This window comes from Schistocerca serialis, chromosome 3 (genome assembly GCF_023864345.2).
Source record: "Schistocerca serialis cubense isolate TAMUIC-IGC-003099 chromosome 3, iqSchSeri2.2, whole genome shotgun sequence".
Taxonomy (NCBI): domain Eukaryota; kingdom Metazoa; phylum Arthropoda; class Insecta; order Orthoptera; family Acrididae; genus Schistocerca; species Schistocerca serialis.
Window position 1 is genome coordinate 128225634 of NC_064640.1, and position 10200 is coordinate 128235833.

The 10200-nt window shown below is 47.1% G+C and overlaps 1 pseudogene; it reads left to right on the forward strand.

Annotated features, from left to right (window-relative positions):
- Window positions 1–901: 901 nt before the first annotated feature.
- LOC126472033 (5S ribosomal RNA) lies at window positions 902–1019 on the forward strand (annotated as a pseudogene).
- Window positions 1020–10200: the final 9181 nt, after the last annotated feature.

The following is a 10200-nucleotide window of genomic DNA, read 5'->3' on the forward strand; positions in this document are numbered from 1 at the left end:
GGGCTTGTGAGTCCAAAGGTGTCAACACAATCTGCTGCGAACCAGTCATTACCAGTGAGACTACGGGCATGCACACCTCTAGTATATCTTCCACTCATGCCACAGCAGCGATGTGCTCATCTCGACTGGTGCCGTCAGAGGATTATTTGGAAGCTGGAACAGCGCGCCGTGGTCTTCAGTGATGAAAGCAGATTCAGCCTGCACTAAAGTGCATGCACGTCGTAGACCAGGTTAGCGTTGTCTAATAGAGTGCGGTTGTCTAGGACACACTGGCCCCACCCCTAGGCCTTATGGTCTGGGTTGCGACAAGCTTAAACCCTCGTCCAGCTTTGGTGTTTCTGGATGTGACGCTAACCAGTGCAGAATGTTGTTAGATCCGTCCCTTTGCCGTTCTTGCAACAGGAAGCTAATGCATTGTTCCAACAGGATAATGTACGCCCACACACTGCCCGTGAAACTCATCGTGCTCTGCAAGACGAGCAGTAACTTTCCTGGTCAACACGACCTCCGGACTTGTCTCCAGTCGAGCACATGTGGGATATGATGGAACGAGAAGTGACTCGAGCCACTCGTCAACCAACAGCTCTTACAGAACTACGTAGTCTAGTCGAGCAGGCGTGGCATAATGTATCCCAGGACAGTATTCGCCATCTGCACAATCGACTGGATACCAGGGTCAGCGCCTGCATTGCCTCCCGTGGAGGCTACACCACGTACCAATATAGGTGTTTCTGTTTCTGATGGGTCGATACCTGGTGCAACAGGACCGCTTGAGGTACTGATCTGCAAATGAAATCATTTCATCTTCTCCATATACTCTGTTCCAAAAATAAATCTTGAGTGAATTGGAAATCTCTAAAAAAGTGTACAAATTTTCTCTGGCAGTGTATATCAGTAATGGGCCAACGGCCTTGCTGCAGTGGTAACACCGGTTCCCGTCTGATCACCGAAGTTAAGGGCTGTCGGGCTGGACAAGCACTTGGATGGGTGACCATCTGGTCTGCCGAGCGCTGTTGGCAAGTGGGGTGCACCCAGCCCTTGTGAGGCAAACTGAAGAGTTACTTGATCGAGAAGTAGCGGCTCCGGTCTCTGAAACTGACATACGGCCAGGAGAGCGGCGTGCTGACCACATGCCCCTCCCTATCCGCATCCAGTGATGCCTGTGGCCTGAGGATGACACGGCGGCCAGTTGGTACCTTTGAGCCTTCATGGCCTGTGCGGGAGGAGTTTAGTTTAGTATATCAGTAATTAAAAACAGGTATCACTTAGGATTTAAGGTCATGGCTATTAAGCCTAAAGAATACTAGGAGCTCTAATCTGGAAAAGTGTGATCACTAGGGAAAATAGTAAGCAGGTTCAAAATTAGCGTCGAATGCAGTAGTTATACAGGTATATTACGTAGTTGGATACGATTATGTTAGGTCATGGTAGAGATCCGATGAATTAAAACAAGAATGAGGAGTCGCAAAGGTATTGATCGGTTAGGTTTTACTGTCTTCACGTCATGTGGCACAGTCTCAAAACAGAAAAACCGCCGAGATAATTCAAGGACGCGAGGCGAGCCATGGCTATGACATCGGCCATTAACCCATTACAGGTCCCTTCAGAAGCAATGCTCATGATAGCGGCAAATCCTCGCACAATAGCCGACCAAGCGAAAGAGTGAAATTCTATTAGGTGACAAGAAGATACGTGGAATCACAGGAATTAAAGGGATGTTTTTACATATGTCACATTTGAAGCTGGTATAGAAGCCTGTAACTGGGGAACAATGGAGGAAAATATAGAATTGTTGGTCCACCTCCGTAACTGAGTGTTCAGGGTGGCTAGCTGCTACGCAGGGGACACTGGTTCGATTCGCGGTACTGCCATGGATCTCTCCTTGGTGGGAGGACTGGAACGGGGTGCACTCAGCCTCGTGAAGCCATTTCGGCAGCTACCATACGAGGTGCATTCAAGTTCTAAGGCCTCCGATTTTTTTTTCTATTTGACTACTCACCCGAAATCGATGAAACTGGCGTTACTTCTCGACGTAATCGCCCTGCAGACACACACATTTTTCACAACGCTGACGCCATGATTCCATGGCAACGGCGAAGGCTTCTTTAGGAGTCAGGTCAGGTGAGTAGGGAGCATGAGGAATCACTTCAAAGTTGTTATCACGAAGAAACTGTTGCGTAACGTTAGCTCGATGTGCGGGTGCGTTGTCTTGGTGAAACAGCACACGCGCAGCCCTTCCCGGACGTTTTTGTTGCAGTGCAGAAAGGAATTTGTTCTTCAAAACATTTTCGTAGGATGCACCTGTTACCGTAGTGCCCTTTGGAACGCAGTGGGTAAGGATTACGCCCTCGCTGCCCCAGAACATGGACACCATCATTTTTGCAGCACTGGCGGTTACCCGAAATTTTTTTGGTGGCGGTGAATCTGTGTGCTTCCATTGAGCTGACTGGCGCTTTGTTTCTTGATTGAAAAATGGCATCCACGTCTCATCCATTGTCACAACCGACGAAAAGAAATTCCCATTCATGCTGTCGTTGCGCGTCAACATTGCTCGGCAACATGCCACACGGGCAGCCATGTGGTCGTCCGTCAGCATTCGTGGCACCCACCTGGCTGACACTTTTCGCATTTTCAGGTCGTTATGCAGGATTGTGTGCACATAACCCACAGAAATGCCAACTCTGGAGGCGAACTGTTCAACAGTCATTCGGCGATCCCCCAAAACAATTCTCTCCACTTTCTCGACCATATCGTCAGACCGGCTTGTGCGAGCCCGAGGTTGTTTCGGTTTGTTGTCACACGATGTTCTGCCTTCATTAAACTGTCGCACCCACGAACGTACTTTCGACACATCCATAACTCCATCACCACATGTCTCCTTCAACTGTCGATGAATTTCAGTTGGTTTCACACCACGCAAATTCAGAAAACGAATGATTGCACGCTGTTCATGTAAGGAAAACGTCGCTATTTTAAGTATTTAAAACAGTTCTCATTCTCGCCACTGGCGGTAAAATTCCATCTGCCGTACGGTGCTGCCATCTCTGGGACGTATTGACAATGACCGCGGCCCTATTTTAAAACAATGCGCATGTTTCTATCTCTTTCCAGTCCGGAGAAAAAAATCGGAGGGCTTAGAACTTGAATGCACCTCGTACTGTGTACTAGTGGGTCCAAGTTACGAAAACTGACAAGATCATGGCTGGGAGAGCGTTGTACAGACCCCACGCCTATTCGTACCACATCCAATTACGCCGTCTGGCTAAGGATGATACGGTGGTCGATTGGTACTTTAGGACCCTTGGATCTGTGGGAAAAAACAGAATTATAGGACGGCAGGTATGGAGCTGGTATAGTGCCTGTAGTTGGGAGCATTGTAGGCAATTATATAGCGTATTTGGAGCTTGTATAGCACCTGTAGTTGGGACAATGGTATCAGAGAGCTCTTGAAGAGGACGCACTGAATAAATCTCTCAGAGCAGTAGAAATTAATAAAGACTTAATGAAAAGCAAAAGTGGTAATAGTTTACAGTCGTTAGAATGATTCCCTGATTACTCAGTCTTGAAAACACAACTTAGAATGGTTACCAAGGATTTCTCACTGTTGCGAATAAGTTTTTCCTAATTGCTAAGGTACAAAATACTGTTCATAAACCACAAAGTTCACACAGTCCACTAAACGCGATACAGCAGGACAGTGCATATACCATTCAGTTAACGTGGGTCAGTTTTGTTGCCCATAGGTTAACGAAGGGCTTAGCCCACAGTACATGTATTCTACGTGATAGCAGTAAACGTTGGGCAGAAGGTTAATTAAGTAAACATGTAGAAGATGATATGGTAAGGAGTAGTTAAGAGCAAATCAGATTGTACTGCCCGGACGCCTCGCTAATACCTGCCTTCGCCCACGTAGTAGAGCCAAAAGATGCCCATGACGAACAGACTGACAAAGGACAGAGCTAATCATGAAGCGTAAACTCAGTGTTTGTGCCAAATGCTAGTGAGACAGCAAGGGAAGTGGTAAACGAAGTAAAGAACCATGCAAAACTGTGAGTGTAGTAGTGAGGACAAAATGTAAATAAGTGTAAACACGGAGTGTTCTGGAGGAATGATAAATATTCAGGGATATCACAGGAATGATCATTCGAAGCGAGAAATTCTGCTGAAAATGGGGTCTAAATTCACTATCGTAATATCGACCAAAACAAGAACAAATTGTCCGGTAAACATGGCCACTCAAGAGCATATCTTCAGGGCTATGAGCAATTATTCATCTTCGCTATTGTGAAACACCTCTCTTCTACTGAACATAGCTCTTAACGTAAACATTTTAGAGCCCATGTTTACTAAACAACTTTTTCTTTTTTTGGTCCATACTACCTCCTCCCAAGTTATGGAAAGCAACGAGCTTTCAGTAGAAGAGATTTGTTTCTCAGTATCGAAGATGAAGAAGTGGTCATAGCTCCTAGGATATGCATTTTAGAGCCCATGTTTACTAGACTTCGTTGCTTCGAATGATCATTCTTGTCATATCCCTGAATATTTACCATTCCTCCTGGGACACCCTGTATATCAATACTTACACTGAAGCGCCAAAGAAACTGGTATAGACATGAGTATTCAAATACAGAGGTAGGTAAACAGGCGGAATACGCGGCTGCGGTCGGCAACGCCTATATAAGACGAGTGTCTGGCGCAGTTATTAGATTGGTTACTGCTGCCACAATGGCAGGTTATCAAGATTTAAGTGAGTTTGAACGTTATGTTATAGTCGGCGCACGAGCGATGGGACACGGCATCTCCGAGGTAACTATGAAGAGGGGATTTTCCCGTACGACAATTTCACGAGTGTACTGTGTATATCAGGAATCCGGTAAAACATCAAATCTCCGACATCGCTACGCCCGGAAAAACATTCTGCAAGTACGGGATCAACGACGACTGAAGAGAATCGTTCAACGTGATAGAAGTGCAATCCTTCCGCAAATTGTTGAAGATTTCAATGTTGGGCCATCAACAAATGTCAGCGTGCGTAACATTCAACGAAACATCACGGATATGGGCTTTCGGAGTCCAGGGCCCACTTGTGTACCCTTGATGACTACACGACACAAAGCTTTACGCCTCCCCTTGGAAGCGTCAACACTGATATTGGACTGTTGATTGGAAACACTTTGCCTGATAGGACGAGTCTCGTTTCTAATTGTATCGAGTGGATGGACGTGTATGGGTATGGAGACAACCTCATGAATCCATGGACCCTGCATATCAGCAGGGGATTGTTCAAGCTGGTGGAGGCTCTGTAATGGTGTGGAGCGTGCGCAGTTGGAGTGATATGCAGCCCCTGATACGTCTGTATACGACTCTAACAGGTGACATGTACATAAGCATTCTGTATGATCACCTGCTTCCATTTATGTCCGTTGTGCATTCCGACGAACTGGGGCAATTCCAGCAGGATTATGCGACACCCCGCACGTCCAGAATTGCTACACAGTGGCTCCAGAAAAACTCTTTTGTGTTTAAATACTTCCGCTGGTCACCAAACTCTCCACACATAAACTTTAGTGAGAATATCTGGAATGTCTTGCAACGTGCTTTTCAGAAGCGATCTCCACCCCCTGGTACTCTTACGCATTTATGGACAGCTCTGCTGGGTCCATGGTGTCAGTTCCCTCCAGCACTGCTTCAGACATAAATCGAGTCCATTGCACGTCGTGTTGCGGCTCTTCTGCGTGCTCGTGGGGCCCTACGCGATATTAGGCAGGTGTACCAGTTTCTTTGGCTCTCAGTGTGTGTTGCAGCCACCTGAGAAATAGGAATCCGGAGGCAAACATCACATGTGCAACATAATGTAATTTTAATTGTGAACAGTCATCTGAAGATCAACCTTTCAGTTCGAAACCAATAACAGCTCCATTTCTTCATAATGAAAGTGTAGTTAACGGTGGCTGGTTGCAGTTTTTACGTTACTGTAAGAATTTACCAGTATTTTCACACAGCCACAGTCTCATCAGATCAATTTTTGACAAAACAGGGTTAAATACTGCCAAGACACAAAGATATTTATCTTGTCGTATTAGTGCACAGCTGTTTTTCTTTCTTAAAAAATGGTTCAAATGGCTCTGAGCACTATGGGACTCAACTGCTGAGGTCATTAGTCCCCTAGAACTTAGAACTAGTTAAACCTAACTAACCTAAGGACATCACAAACATCCATGCCCGAGGCAGGATTCGAACCTGCGACCGTAGCGGTCTTGCGGTTCCAGACTGCAGCGCCTTTAACCGCACGGCCACTTCGGCCGGCTTTTCTTTCTTAAACAGTATCGCTAGCTGTGTGAAGTTTAATGAAAATTGCTCAACTCAGAAGCAGAAGCGAATGGTTTCTAAGCACGCTTGTACTGGGATACTGCACACTCGGTTGATAATGATCTTGCCTTTCAGAGAGCGCCGAGAGCAAGAGCCATCCAGCATTTCAAGATAGCATGAAGTAATTGTGATCAGAAAAGCTCTACGTACAGTGAAACAAACAACTAAACTATAAATAAGTCCAAAGGACATACTCATTTACATTCAAAAAATTTGGAATGAAAATATTATTCCTATCCAGCAGAAATTGTTGACAGTAACAGATACTAAAATAAATGTAATTTCATTAGCTATTGCAACTATTAAGAAAATTAGTACGAATGCTACCTCATTGTGAACCTCCTTCTTTGTAAAATAATATTCGTGTCAGTTACTATAATCGACAGATTTTCATGGTGTTTAGTTGTCAAGTAGAACGTTTTGATTATGTGCTATATTTCTGTGTCGCTTGAGCCATATCTTATCAATATCGTACACGTAATTGCATATCAGATTGCTGCACTAAGAATCGAGATTCTTAAAGTAACACTCTTTCACTGCTTATGTATACGCTGTATGAAACTAGTTAACAATTATGTTTATACAGTATGTTACTTCATGTGACTATTTATTCCGTAACTACGACATGTAATACACTGAGGTTACAAAAGTAATGCGATAGCGATATGCACAGATACACTATGTGATCGAATGTATCCGGACATCTGGCTGAAGATGATTTACAAGTTCGTGGCACCCTCCATTGGTAATGCTGGAATTCAATATGGTGTTGGCCCACCCTGAGCCTTGATGACTCTCCACTCTCACAGGCATACATTCAGTCAGGTGCTGGAAGGTTTCTTGGGGAATGGCAGCCCATTCTTCACGGAGGGGTGCACTGAGGAGAGGTATCGACGTCGGTAGGTGGGGCCTGGCACGAAGTCACCGTTCCAAAACATCCCAAAGGTGTTCTACAGGATTCAGGCCAGCACTCTGTGCAGGTCAGTCCGTTACAGGGATGTTATTGTCGTGTAGCCACCCCACCACAGGCAGTGCGTTATGAACAGGTGCTCGATCGTGTTGAAAGATGCAATCGCCATCCCCGAAATTCTCTTCAACAGTGGGAAGCAAGAAGGTGCTTAAAACATCAATGGAGGACTGTGCTGTGATGGTGCTAAGGAAAACAACAGTGGGTGCAAGCCCCCTCCATGAGAAACACGACCACACCATCACACCACCGCCCCCCGAATTTTACTGTTGGCAGATGACGTTCACCGGACATTCGCCATACCCGCACCCTGCCATCGGATCGCCACACTGTGAACCGTGATTAGTCACTCCACAGAGCGTTGTTCCACTGTTCAGTCGTCCAATGTTTACGCTCCTTACACCAAGCGAGGCGTAGTTTGGCATTTACCGGCGTGATGTGTGGCTTATGAGCAGCCGCTCGACCATGAAATTCAAAGTTTCTCACCTCCTGCCTAACTGTCATAGTACTTGCAGTGGGTCCCGATGCAGTTTGGAATTCCTGTGTGATAGTCTGGATAGATGTCTGCCTACTACACATTACGACCCTCTTCAAATGTCGGCGGTCTCTGTCAGTTAACAGACGAGGTCGGCCTGTACACTTTTGTGCTGCACGTGTTTCTTCACGTTTCCACTACACTATCTCATCGGAAACAGTGGACCTAGGGATGTTAAAGTGTGTGAAAATCTCGCGTACACACTTATGACACAAGTGACACCCAATCAGCAGACCACTTTCGAAGTCTGTGTGTTCCGTGGAGCGCCCCGTTCTGCTCTCTCACGATGTTTAATGACTACTGAGGTCGCTGATATGGAGTACCTATCAGTAGGTGGCAGCACAATGTACCTAATATGAAGAAGGTATGTTTTGGTGGGTGTCCGGATACTTTAGATCACATAAATTGCAAATGGCTCTAGAATCTAGTACACGAGATATAGAAGGGCAGTGCATTGGCGGAACTGCCATTTGTATAGAGGTGTTCCATGTGAAAAGGTTTCCGACGTGATTATGGCGGGAATATTGTTTGATCTAGATGTATGGGATATTCCATTTTGGAAATCGTTAGCGACTTCAGTATTCCGAGATCCACAATACCAAGTGTGTGCGGAGAATACTAAATTTCAGGCGTTACCTCTCACCACAGACAACGCAGTGGCGAGATGCTTCACTTAACGACCGAGAGCTACGGCGTTTGTGTGAAGTTGTCAGTGCTAACAGACGAGTAAAATCAATGTAGGACGTATGACGAACGAATCTGTTAGGACAGTGCGGCGAAGTATGACATTAATGTGCTACGACAGCAGACGACCGGCGCGAATGCCTTTGCTAACAGCACGACAACGTCTGCAGTGCCTCTTCTGGGCTCGTGACCATATAGGTTGGATCCCAGACGACTGGAAGGCCGTGGCATGTCACATGAGTCCCGATTTCACTTGAGAAGAGCTGATGGACCCAAGTTGTTAACACAGCACTGTGCAAGCTGGTAGTGGCTCCATAAAGGCGTGGGCCGTGTTTAAATGGAATGTACTGGGTCCCCTGGTCCAACTGAACCGATCATTGTTTGGAAATTGTTATGTTCGGGTACTTGGAGACCATTTCAGTCATTCATCTGCATCTACATCTACATCATTACTTTGCAATTCACATTTAAGTGCTTGGCAGAGGGTTCATCGAACCACAATCATACTTTCTCTCTACCATTCCACTCCCGAACAGCGCGCGAGAAAAACGAACACCTAAACCTATCTGTTCGAGCTCTGATTTCTCTTATTTTATTTTCATGATCATTCCTGCCTCTGTAGGTTGGGCTCAACAAAATATTTTCGCATTCGGAAGAGAAAGTTGGTGACTGAAATTTCGTAAATACACTCCTGGAAATGGAAAAAAGAACACATTGACACCGGTGTGTCAGACCCACCATACTTGCTCCGGACACTGCGAGAGGGCTGTACAAGCAATGATCACACGCACGGCACAGCGGACACACCAGGAACCGCGGTGTTGGCCGTCGAATGGCGCTAGCTGCACAGCATTTGTGCACCGCCGCCGTCAGTGTCAGCCAGTTTGCCGTGGCATACGGAGCTCCATCGCAGTCTTTAACACTGGTAGCATGCCGCGACAGCGTGGACGTGAACCGTATGTGCAGTTGACGGACTTTGAGCGAGGGCGTATAGTGGGCATGCGGGAGGCCGGGTGGACGTACCGCCGAATTGCTCAACAAGGGGGGCGTGAGGTCTCCACAGTACATCGATGTTGTCGCCAGTGGTCGGCGGAAGGTGCACGTGCCCGTCGACCTGGGACCGGACCGCAGCGACGCACGGATGCACGCCAAGACCGTAGGATCCTACGCAGTGCCGTAGGGGACCGCACCGCCACTTCCCAGCAAATTAGGGACACTGTTGCTCCTGGGGTATCGGCGAGGACCATTCGCAACCGTCTCCATGATGCTGGGCTACGGTCCCGCACACCGTTAGGCCGTCTTCCGCTCACGCCCCAACATCGTGCAGCCCGCCTCCAGTGGTGTCGCGACAGGCGTGAATGGAGGGACGAATGGAGACGTGTCGTCTTCAGCGATGAGAATCGCTTCTGCCTTGGTGCCAATGATGGTCGTATGCGTGTTTGGCGCCGTGCAGGTGAGCGCCACAATCAGGACTGCATACGACCGAGGCACACAGGGCCAACACCCGGCATCATGGTGTGGGGAGCGATCTCCTACACTGGCCGTACACCACTGGTGATCGTCGAGGGGACACTGAATAGTGCACGGTACATCCAAACCGTCATCGAACCCATCGTTCTACCATTCCTAGACCGGCAAGGGAACT